Here is a 13,559-nt window from a genome sequence, read left to right as displayed (position 1 = left end):
TCTCACATAACACGTCCCCTAACCTCTCATCCTATCACCACACCCTCTCACATAACACACCCCCTATCCTCTCTTCCTATCACCACAACCTCTCACATAACATGCCCCCTAACCTCTCATTCCATCACCACACCCTCTCACATAACACGTCCCCTAACTTCTCATCCTATCACCACACCCTCTCACATAACACGCCCCCTAACCCCTCATCCTATCACCACACCCTCTCACATAACACGCCCCCTAACCTCTCAATCTATCACCACACCCTCTCACATAACACGTCCACTAACCTCTCATCCTATCACCGCACCCTCTCACATAACACGCCCCCTAACCTCTCATTCTATCACCACACCCTCTCACGTAACACGTCCCCTAACCTCTCATCCTATCACCACACCCTCTCACATAACACGCCCCCTAACCTCTCATTCTATCACCACACCCTCTCACATAACACACCCCCTAACCTCTCATCCTATCACCACATCCTCTCACATAACACACCCCCTAACCTCTCATCCTATCACCACACCCTCAAATATAACACGCCCTGTAAACTCTCATCCTATCACCACACCTTCTCACATAACACTCCCCCTAACCTCTCATCCTATCACCACTCCCTCTCACATAACACACCCCCTAACCTCTCATCCTATCACCACAACCTCTCACATAACACGCCCCCTAACCCCTCATCCTATCACCACATCCTCTCACATAACTCGCCCCCTAACCTCTCTTCATATCACCACACCCTCTCACATAAAATGCCCCCTAATCTCTCATACTATCACCACACCTTCTCACATAACACGCCCCCTAACCTCTCATCCTATCACCACACCCTCTCACATAACACGCCCCCTAACCTCTCATCCTATCACCACACCCTCTAACATAACACTCCCCCTAACCTCATCCTATCACCACACCCTCTCACATAACACGCCCCCTAACCTCTCATCCTATCACAGCACACTCTAACATAACACGCCCCCTAACCTCTCTTCCTATCACCACACCCTCTCACATAACACCCCCCCTAACCTCTCATCCTATCACCAAACCCTCTCACATAGCATGCCCCTTAACCTCTCATCCTATCACCACACCCTCTCACATAACACGCCCTTTAGTCTCTCATGCTATTAGAACACCCTCTCACATAACACGCCCCTTAACCTCTCATCCTATTACCACATTTTCTCACATAACATGCCCCGTAAAGTCTCATCCTATCACCACAACTTCTCACATAACACTCCCCCTAACCTCTCATCCTATCACCACACCGTCTCACATAACGCGCCCCCTAACCTCTCATCCTATCACCACACCCTCTCACATTACACGCCCCCTAACCTCTCATCCTATCACCACACCCTCTCACTTAACATGCCCCCTAACCTCTCATCCTATCACCGCACACTCTAACATAACATGCCCCCTAACCTCTCATCCTCTTACCACACCCTCTCACATAACACGCCCCCTAACCTCTCATCCTCTTACCACACCCTCTCACATAACACGCCCCCTAACCTCTCATCCTCTTACCACACCCTCTCACATAACACGCCCCTTAACCTCTCATCCTATCACCACATCCTTTCACATAACATGCCCCCTAACCTCTCATTATATCACCACACCCTCTCACATAACACTCCCCCTAACTTCTCATCCTATCACCACACACTGTCACATAACACACCCCCTAACCTCTCATGCTATCACCACACCCTCTCATATAACACTCCCCCTAATCTCTCATCCTATCACCACACCCTCTCACATTACACGCCCCCTAACCTCTCATCCTATCACCACACCCTCTCACATAACACGCCCCCTAATCTCTCATCCTATCACCACACACTCTCACATAACACTCCCCTAAACTCTCATCCTATCACCACACCCTCTCACATAACACGCCCGCTAACCTCTCATCCTATCACCACACCCTCTTACATAACACACCCCCTAACCTCTCATCCTATCTCAACACTCTCTCACATAACACGCCCCCTAACCACTCATCCTATCACCACACCCTCTTATATAACACGCCCCCTAACTTCTCATCCTATCACCACACACTGTCACATAACACACCCCCTAACCTCTCATCCTATCACCACACCCTCTCATATAACACTCCCCCTAATCTCTCATCCTATCACCACACCCTCTCACATTACACGCCCCCTAACCTCTCATCCTATCAGCACACCCTCTCACATAACACGCCCCCTAATCTCTCATCCTATCACCACACCCTCTCACATAACACTCCCCTAAACTCTCATCCTATCACCACACCGTCTCACATAACACGCCCGCTAACCTCTCATCCTATCACCACACCCTCTCACATAACACGCCCCTTAACCTCTCATCCTATTACCAAATTCTCTCACATAACACGCCCCCTAACCTCTCATCCAATCACCACACCCTCTCACATAACACGCCCGCTAACCTCTCATCCTATCACCACACCCTCTCACATAACACGCCCCCTAACCTCTCATCCTATCTCGACACCCTCTCACATAACACGCCCCCTAACCACTCATCCTATCACCACACCCTCTCATATAACACACCCCCTAACTTCTCATCCTATCACCACACACTGTCACATAACACACCCCCTAACCTCTCATCCTATCACCACACCTTCTCATATAACACTCCCCCTAATCTCTCATCCTATCACCACATCCTCTCACATTACACGCCCCCTAACCTCTCATCCTATCACCACACCCTCTCACATAACACGCCCCCTAATCTCTCATCCTATCACCACACCCTCTCACATAACACTCCCCTAAACTCTCATCCTATCACCACACCCTCTCACATAACACGCCCCTTAACCTCTCATCCTATTACCAAATTCTCTCACATAACACGCCCCCTAACCTCTCATCCTATCACCACACCCTCTCACATAACACGCCCGTTAACCTCTCATCCTATCACCACACCCTCTCACATAACACGCCCCCTAACCTCTCATCCTATCTCGACACCCTCTCACATAACACGCCCCCTAACCACTCATCCTATCACCACACCCTCTCATATAACACGCCCCCTAACTTCTCATCCTATCACCACACACTGTCACATAACACACCCCCTAACCTCTCATCCTATCACCACACCTTCTCATATAACACTCCCCCTAATCTCTCATCCTATCACCACACCCTCTCACATTACACGCCCCCTGACCTCTCATCCTATCAGCACACCCTCTCACATAACACGCCCCCTTATCTCTCATCCTATCACCACACCCTCTCACATAACACTCCCCTAAACTCTCATCCTATCACCACACACTCTCACATAACATGCCCCCTAACCTCTCATCCTATCACCACATCCTCTCACATAACACGCCCCCTATCCTCTCATCCTATCACCACACCCTCTCACATAACACACCCCCTAACCTCTCATCCTATCACCACATCCTCTCACATAACACACCCCCTAACATCTCATCCTATTACCACACCCTCTCACATAACACGCCCCTTAACCTCTCATCCTATTACCAAATTCTCTCACATAACACACCCCCTATCCTCTCATCCTATCACCACACCCTCTCACATAACACGCCCCCTAACCTCTCATCCTATCACCACACCCTCTCACATAACACGTCCCCTAAACGCTCATCCTATCACCACACCCTCTCACATAACACGCCCCCTAACCCCTCATCCTATCACCACACCCTCTTACATAACACACCCCCTAACCTCTCATCCTATCACCACAACCTCTCACATAACACGCCCACTAACCTCTCATCCTATCACCACACCCTCTCATTTATCACGCACCCTAACCTCTCATCCTATCACCACACTCTATCATATAACTCGCCCCCTAACCTCTCATCCAATCACCACACCCTCTCACATAACATGCCCTTAACCTCTCATCCTATCACCAACCCTCTCACATAACACACCCCCTAACCTCTCATCCTATCACCACACACTCTCACATAACACACACCCTAACCTCTCATACTACCACCACATCCTCTCACATAGCACGCCCCCCAATCCTCTCATCCTATCACCTGCTCCTCTCACATAACACGTCCCCTAACCTCTCATCCTATCACCACACTCTCTCACATAACACACCCTTAACCTCTCATCCTATCACCACACCTTCTCACATAACACACCCCCTATCCTCTCTTCCTATCACCACACCCTCTCACATAACACGCCCCCTAACCTCTCATCCTATCACCACACCTTCTCACATAACACACCCCCTATCCTCTCTTCCTATCACCACAACCTCTCACATAACATGCCCCCTAACCTCTCATTCTATCACCACACCGTCTCACGTAACACGTCCCCTAACCTCTCATCCTATCACCACACCCTCTCACATAACACGCCCCCTAACCTCTCATTCTATCACCACACCCTCTCACATAACACACCCCCTAACCTCTCATCCTATCACCACATTCTCTCACATAACACACCCCCTAACCTCTCATCCTATCACCACACCCTCTAATATAACACGCCCCGTAAACTCTCATCCTATCACCACACCTCACATAACACGCCCCCTAACCTCTCATCCTATCACCACTCCCTCTCACATAACACACCCCCTAACCTCTCATCCTATCACCACAACCTCTCACATAACACGCCCCCTAACCCCTCATCCTATCACCACACCCTCTCACATAAAATGCCCCCTAATCTCTCATACTATCACCACACCCTCTCACATAACACGCCCCCTAATCTCTCATCCTATCACCACACCCTCTCACATAACAGACCCCTAACCTCTCATCCTATCACCACTCCCTCTCACATAACACGCCCCCTAACCTCTCATCCTATCACCACACACTCTCACATAACACTCCCCCTAACCTCATCCTATCACCACACCCTCTCACATAACACGCCCCCTAACCCCTCATCCTATCCCCACACCCTCTTACATAACACACCCCCTAACCTCTCATCCTATCACCACAACCTCTCACATAACACGCCCACTAACCTCATCGTATCACCACACCCTCTCATTTAACACGCACCCTAACCTCTCATCCTATCACCACACCCTATCATATAACTCGCCCCCTAACCTCTCATCCAATCACCACACCCTCTCACATAACATGCCCTTAACCTCTCATCCTATCACCACACCCTCTCACATAACACACCCCCTAACCTCTCATCCTATCACCACACACTCTCACATAATACACCCCTTAACCTCTCATCCTATCACCACACCTTCTCACATAACACACCCCCTAACCTCATCCTATCACCACACCCTCTCACATAACACGCCCCCTAACCTCTCATCCTATCACCACACCCTCTCACATAACACACCCCCTAACCTCTCATCCTACCACCACATCCTCTCACATAGCACGCCCCCTAACCTCTCATCCTATCACCTGCTCCTCTCACATAACACGTCCCCTAACCTCTCATCCTATCACCACACCCTCTCACATAACACACCCCTTGTCCTCTCTTCCTATCACCACAACCTCTCACATAACATGCCCCCTAACATCTCATTCCATCACCACACCCTCTCACATAACACGTCCCCTAACTTCTCATCCTATCACCACACCCTCTCACATAACACGCCCCCTAACCCCTCATCCTATCACCACACCCTCTCACATAACACGCCCCCTAACCTCTCAATCTATCACCACACCCTCTCACATAACACGTCCCCTAACCTCTCATCCTATCACCGCACCCTCTCACATAACACGCCCCCTAACCTCTCATTCTATCACCACACCCTCTCACGTAACACGTCCCCTAACCTCTCATCCTATCACCACACCCTCTCACATAACACGCCCCCTAACCTCTCATTCTATCACCACACCCTCTCACATAACACACCCCCTAACCTCTCATCCTATCACCACATCCTCTCACATAACACACCCCCTAACCTCTCATCCTATCACCACACCCTCTAATATAACACGCCCTGTAAACTCTCATCCTATCACCACACCTTCTCACATAACACTCCCCCTAACCTCTCATCCTATCACCACAACCTCTCACATAACACGCCCCCTAACCCCTCATCCTATCACCACATCCTCTCACATAACTCGCCCCCTAACCTCTCTTCATATCACCACACCCTCTCACATAAAATGCCCCCTAATCTCTCATACTATCACCACACCTTCTCACATAACACGCCCCCTAACCTCTCATCCTATCACCACACCCTCTCACATAACACGCCCCCTAACCTCTCATCCTATCACCACACCCTCTAACATAACACTCCCCCTAACCTCATCCTATCACCACACCCTCTCACATAACACGCCCCCTAACCTCTCATCCTATCACAGCACACTCTAACATAACACGCCCCCTAACCTCTCTTCCTATCACCACACCCTTTCACATAACACCCCCCCTAACCTCTCATCCTATCACCAAACCCTCTCACATAACATGCCCCTTAACCTCTCATCCTATCACCACACCCTCTCACATAACACGCCCTTTAGTCTCTCATGCTATTAGAACACCCTCTCACATAACACGCCCCCTAACCTCTCATCCTTTCACTACAAACTCTCACATAACACGCCCCTTAACCTCTCATCCTATTACCACATTTTCTCACATAACATGCCCCGTAAAGTCTCATCCTATCACCACAACTTCTCACATAACACGCCCCCTAACCTCTCATCCTATCACCACACCGTCTCACATAACGCGCCCCCTAACCTCTCATCCTATCACCACACCCTCTCACATTACACGCCCCCTAACCTCTCATCCTATCACCACACCCTCTCACTTAACAATGCCCCCTAACCTCTCATCCTATCCCCACACCGTCTCACATAACATGCCCCCTAACTTCTCATCCTATCACCGCACACTCTAACATAACACGCCCCCTAACCTCTCATCCTCTTACCACACCCTCTCACATAACACGCCCCCTAACCTCTCATCCTCTTACCACACCCTCTCACATAACACACCCCTTAACCTCTCATCCTATCACCACTCCCTCTCACATAACACCCCCCTTAACCTCTCATCCTATCACCACATCCTTTCACATAACATGCCCCCTATCCTCTCATTATATCACCACACCCTCTCACATAACACTCCCCCTAACTTCTCATCCTATCACCACACACTGTCACATAACACACCCCCTAACCTCTCATGCTATCACCACACCCTCTCATATAACACTCCCCCTAATCTCTCATCCTATCACCACACCCTCTCACATTACACGCCCCCTAACCTCTCATCCTATCACCACACCCTCTCACATAACACGCCCCCTAATCTCTCATCCTATCACCACACACTCTCACATAACACTCCCCTAAACTCTCATCCTATCACCACACCCTCTCACATAACACGCCCGCTAACCTCTCATCCTATCACCACACCCTCTCACATAACACGCCCCCTAACCTCTTATCCTATCTCGACACTCTCTCACATAACACGCCCCCTAACCACTCATCCTATCACCACACCCTCTTATATAACACGCCCCCTAACTTCTCATCCTATCACCACACACTGTCACATAACACACCCCCTAACCTCTCATCCTATCACCACACCCTCTCATATAACACTCCCCCTAATCTCTCATCCTATCACCACACCCTCTCACATTACACGCCCCCTAACCTCTCATCCTATCAGCACACCCTCTCACATAACACGCCCCCTAATCTCTCATCCTATCACCACACCCTCTCACATAACACTCCCCTAAACTCTCATCCTATCACCACACCCTCTCACATAACACGCCCGCTAACCTCTCATCCTATCACCACACCCTCTCACATAACACGCCCCTTAACCTCTCATCCTATTACCAAATTCTCTCACATAACACGCCCCCTAACCTCTCATCCAATCACCACACCCTCTCACATAACACGCCCGCTAACCTCTCATCCTATCACCACACCCTCTCACATAACACGCCCCCTAACCTCTCATCCTATCTCGACACCCTCTCACATAACACGCCCCCTAACCACTCATCCTATCACCACACCCTCTCATATAACACACCCCCTAACTTCTCATCCTATCACCACACACTGTCACATAACACACCCCCTAACCTCTCATCCTATCACCAGACCTCATATAACACTCCCCCTAATCTCTCATCCTATCACCACACCCTCTCACATTACACGCCCCCTAACCTCTCATCCTATCAGCACACCCTCTCACATAACACGCCCCCTTATCTCTCATCCTATCACCACACCCTCTCACATAACACTCCCCTAAACTCTCATCCTATCACCACACACTCTCACATAACATGCCCCCTAACCTCTCATCCTATCACCACATCCTCTCACATAACACGCCCCCTATCCTCTCATCCTATCACCACACCCTCTCACATAACACACCCCCTAACCTCTCATCCTATCACCACATCCTCTCACATAACACACCCCCTAACATCTCATCCTATCACCACACCCTCTCACATAACACGCCCCTTAACCTCTCATCCTATTACCAAATTCTCTCACGTAACACACCCCCTATCCTCTCATCCTATCACCACACCCTCTCACATAACACGCCCCCTAACCTCTCATCCTATCACCACACCCTCTCACATAACACGTCCCCTAAACGCTCATCCTATCACCACACCCTCTCACATAACACGCCCCCTAACCCCTCATCCTATCACCACACCCTCTTACATAACACACCCCCTAACCTCTCATCCTATCACCACAACCTCTCACATAACACGCCCACTAACCTCTCATCCTATCACCACACCCTCTCATTTATCACGCACCCTAACCTCTCATCCTATCACCACACTCTATCATATAACTCGCCCCCTAACCTCTCATCCAATCACCACACCCTCTCACATAACATGCCCTTAACCTCTCATCCTATCACCAACCCTCTCACATAACACACCCCCTAACCTCTCATCCTATCACCACACACTCTCACATAACACACACCCTAACCTCTCATACTACCACCACATCCTCTCACATAGCACGCCCCCCAATCCTCTCATCCTATCACCTGCTCCTCTCACATAACACGTCCCCTAACCTCTCATCCTATCACCACACTCTCTCACATAACACGCCCCTTAACCTCTCATCCTATCACCACACTCTCTCACATAACACGCCCCTTAACCTCTCATCCTATCACCACATTTTCTCACATAACACGACCCCTAACCTCTCATCCTATCACCACACACTCTCACATAACATGCCCCGTAAACTCTCATCCTATCACCACACCTTCTCACATAACACGCCCCCTAACCTCTCATCCTATCACCACACAGTCTCACATAACGCCCCCCCTAACCTCTCATCCTATCACCACACCCTCTCACATAACACGCCCCCTAACCTCTCATCCTATCACCACACCCTCTCACACAACACGCCCCCCTAACCTCTCATCCTATCACCACACCCTCTCACATTACACTCCCCCTAACCTCTCATCCTATCACTGCACACTCTAACATAACACGCCCCCTAACCTCTCATCCTCTTACCACACCCTCTCACATAACACGCCCCCTAACCTCTCATCCTCTTACCACACCCTCTCACATAACACCCCCCCTAACCTCTCATCCTATCACCACATCCTCTCACATAACACACCCCCTAACCTCTCATCCTATCACCACAACCTTTCACATAACATGCCCCCTAACCTCTCATTATATCACCACACCCTCTCACATAACACGCCCCCTAACCTCTCATCCTATCACCACACCCTCTCACATAACACGCCCCCTAACCTCTCATCCTATCTCGACACCCTCTCACATAACACGCCCCCTAACCACTCATCCTATCACCACACCCTCTCATATAACACGCCCCCTAACTTCTCATCCTATCACCACACACTGTCACATAACACACCCCCTAACCTCTCATCCTATCACCACACCCTCTCATATAACACTCCCCCTAATCTCTCATCCTATCACCACACCCTCTCACATAACACGCCCCCTAATCTCTCATCCTATCACCACACCCTCTCACATAACACTCCCCTAAACTCTCATCCTATCACCACACCCTCTCACATAACACGCCCCCTAATCTCTCATCCTATCACCACACCCTCTCACATAACACGCCCCCTAACCTCTCATCCTATCACCACATCCTCTCACATAACACACCCCCTAACCTCTCATCCTATCACCACACCCTCTCACATAACACGCCCCTTAACCTCTCATCCTATTACCAAATTCTCTCACATAACACGCCCCCTAACCTCTCATCCAATCACCACACCCTCTCACATAACACGCCCGCTAACCTCTCATCCTATCACCACACCCTCTCACATAACACGCCCCCTAACCTCTCATCCTATCTCGACACCCTCTCACATAACACGCCCCCTAACCACTCATCCTATCACCACACCCTCTCATATAACACACCCCCTAACTTCTCATCCTATCACCACACACTGTCACATAACACACCCCCTAACCTCTCATCCTATCACCAGACCTCATATAACACTCCCCCTAATCTCTCATCCTATCACCACACCCTCTCACATTACACGCCCCCTAACCTCTCATCCTATCAGCACACCCTCTCACATAACACGCCCCCTTATCTCTCATCCTATCACCACACCCTCTCACATAACACTCCCCTAAACTCTCATCCTATCACCACACACTCTCACATAACATGCCCCCTAACCTCTCATCCTATCACCACATCCTCTCACATAACACGCCCCCTATCCTCTCATCCTATCACCACACCCTCTCACATAACACACCCCCTAACCTCTCATCCTATCACCACATCCTCTCACATAACACACCCCCTAACATCTCATCCTATCACCACACCCTCTCACATAACACGCCCCTTAACCTCTCATCCTATTACCAAATTCTCTCACATAACACACCCCCTATCCTCTCATCCTATCACCACACCCTCTCACATAACACGCCCCCTAACCTCTCATCCTATCACCACACCCTCTCACATAACACGTCCCCTAAACGCTCATCCTATCACCACACCCTCTCACATAACACGCCCCCTAACCCCTCATCCTATCACCACACCCTCTTACATAACACACCCCCTAACCTTTCATCCTATCACCACAACCTCTCACATAACACGCCCACTAACCTCTCATCCTATCTCCACACCCTCTCATTTATCACGCACCCTAACCTCTCATCCTATCACCACACTCTATCATATAACTCGCCCCCTAACCTCTCATCCAATCACCACACCCTCTCACATAACATGCCCTTAACCTCTCATCCTATCACCAACCCTCTCACATAACACACCCCCTAACCTCTCATCCTATCACCACACCCTCTCACATAACACACCCCCTAACCTCTCATCCTATCACCACACACTCTCACATAACACACACCCTAACCTCTCATACTACCACCACATCCTCTCACATAGCACGCCCCCCAATCCTCTCATCCTATCACCTGCTCCTCTCACATAACACGTCCCCTAACCTCTCATCCTATCACCACACTCTCTCACATAACACGCCCCTTAACCTCTCATCCTATTACCACATTTTCTCACATAACACGCCCCCTAACCTCTCATCCTATCACCACACACTCTCACATAACATGCCCCGTAAACTCTCATCCTATCACCACACCTTCTCACATAACACGCCCCCTAACCTCTCATCCTATCACCACACAGTCTCACATAACGCCCCCCCTAACCTCTCATCCTATCACCACACCCTCTCACATAACACGCCCCCTAACCTCTCATCCTATCACCACACCCTCTCACACAACACGCCCCCCTAACCTCTCATCCTATCACCACACCCTCTCACATTACACTCCCCCTAACCTCTCATCCTATCACTGCACACTCTAACATAACACGCCCCCTAACCTCTCATCCTCTTACCACACCCTCTCACATAACACGCCCCCTAACCTCTCATCCTCTTACCACACCCTCTCACATAACACCCCCCCTAACCTCTCATCCTATCACCACATCCTCTCACATAACACACCCCCTAACCTCTCATCCTATCACCACAACCTTTCACATAACATGCCCCCTAACCTCTCATTATATCACCACACCCTCTCACATAACACGCCCCCTAACCTCTCATCCTATCACCACACCCTCTCAGATAACACACCCCCTAACCTCTCATCCTATCACCACACCCTCTCACATAACACGCCCCCTAACCTCTCATCCTATCACCACACCCTCTCACATAACACGCCCCCTAACCTCTCATCCTATCTCGACACCCTCTCACATAACACGCCCCCTAACCACTCATCCTATCACCACACCCTCTCATATAACACGCCCCCTAACTTCTCATCCTATCACCACACACTGTCACATAACACACCCCCTAACCTCTCATCCTATCACCACACCCTCTCATATAACACTCCCCCTAATCTCTCATCCTATCACCACACCCTCTCACATAACACGCCCCCTAATCTCTCATCCTATCACCACACCCTCTCACATAACACTCCCCTAAACTCTCATCCTATCACCACACCCTCTCACATAACACGCCCCCTAATCTCTCATCCTATCACCACACCCTCTCACATAACACGCCCCCTAACCTCTCATCCTATCACCACATCCTCTCACATAACACACCCCCTAACCTCTCATCCTATCACCACACCCTCTCACATAACACGCCCCTTAACCTCTCATCCTATTACCAAATTATCTCACATAACATGCCCCCTAACCTCTCATCCTATCACTGCTGCAGACCCACTGTCAAAACAAACCAAACATACCCTTACCTTTATTAATACCTCTATCCCTGACTAGAAGTTTATGTGCCCTCGGTTCTAGTGAATGCTCCATTCTATTTAATTGCTTTAATTTTGGCATACAATATTTCTGGTGTTTTAAGGCTTCAATAAAAAAAATTTAAATTTCATGCTTTAGCTATTCAAGTAGAGCAGTATTGAGACCTACTGGCCATACATCCAGGGTAGCCAACCTTTCTGAGGGAGGAATGTGGGGAAAAAGTAACTAAAAAAAACTTACCTATTTACTGGAACTTTTCCCATTCATTTCTGAAACTCCCGTTCCTGTAGGTAAAGTACAGCTTCTATGAGGGTGGTTCAATATGTAAGGTAACAAGAGCTCTCATTGCACATCACTATGATCATCTTATTATGTATGTGTACTGTACTGTTACTGAAGCACTTCAATATTATCACCTTATTATGAATATATGTACTGTACTGTCTCTGTAACACTTCACTATCATCACCTTATTATGTATATGTACTGTACTGTCTCTGTAACACTTCATTATCATCAACTTATTATGTATATGTACTGT

General features: G+C 49.3%; 1 protein-coding gene across 1 annotated transcript in view; it reads right to left on the bottom strand.

Moving 5' to 3' along the window:
• Window positions 1-13,559, bottom strand: part of LOC148474547 (beta-1,3-galactosyltransferase 5-like) — a 207,533-nt gene that overhangs the window by 94,124 nt on the left and 99,850 nt on the right. The window contains exon 3 of the transcript XR_015872872.1: window positions 13,259-13,302. The gene's annotated coding sequence lies outside the window, so the exon portion shown is untranslated. The remainder of the gene's footprint in view (window positions 1-13,258; window positions 13,303-13,559) is intronic.

Source organism: Taudactylus pleione, unplaced genomic scaffold, assembly GCF_031769625.1.
Source record: "Taudactylus pleione unplaced genomic scaffold, aTauple2 ptg000833l, whole genome shotgun sequence".
Taxonomy (NCBI): domain Eukaryota; kingdom Metazoa; phylum Chordata; class Amphibia; order Anura; family Myobatrachidae; genus Taudactylus; species Taudactylus pleione.
The sequence above is the reverse complement of the archived record's forward strand: the minus strand, read 5'-3'. Positions and strand labels throughout refer to the sequence as shown.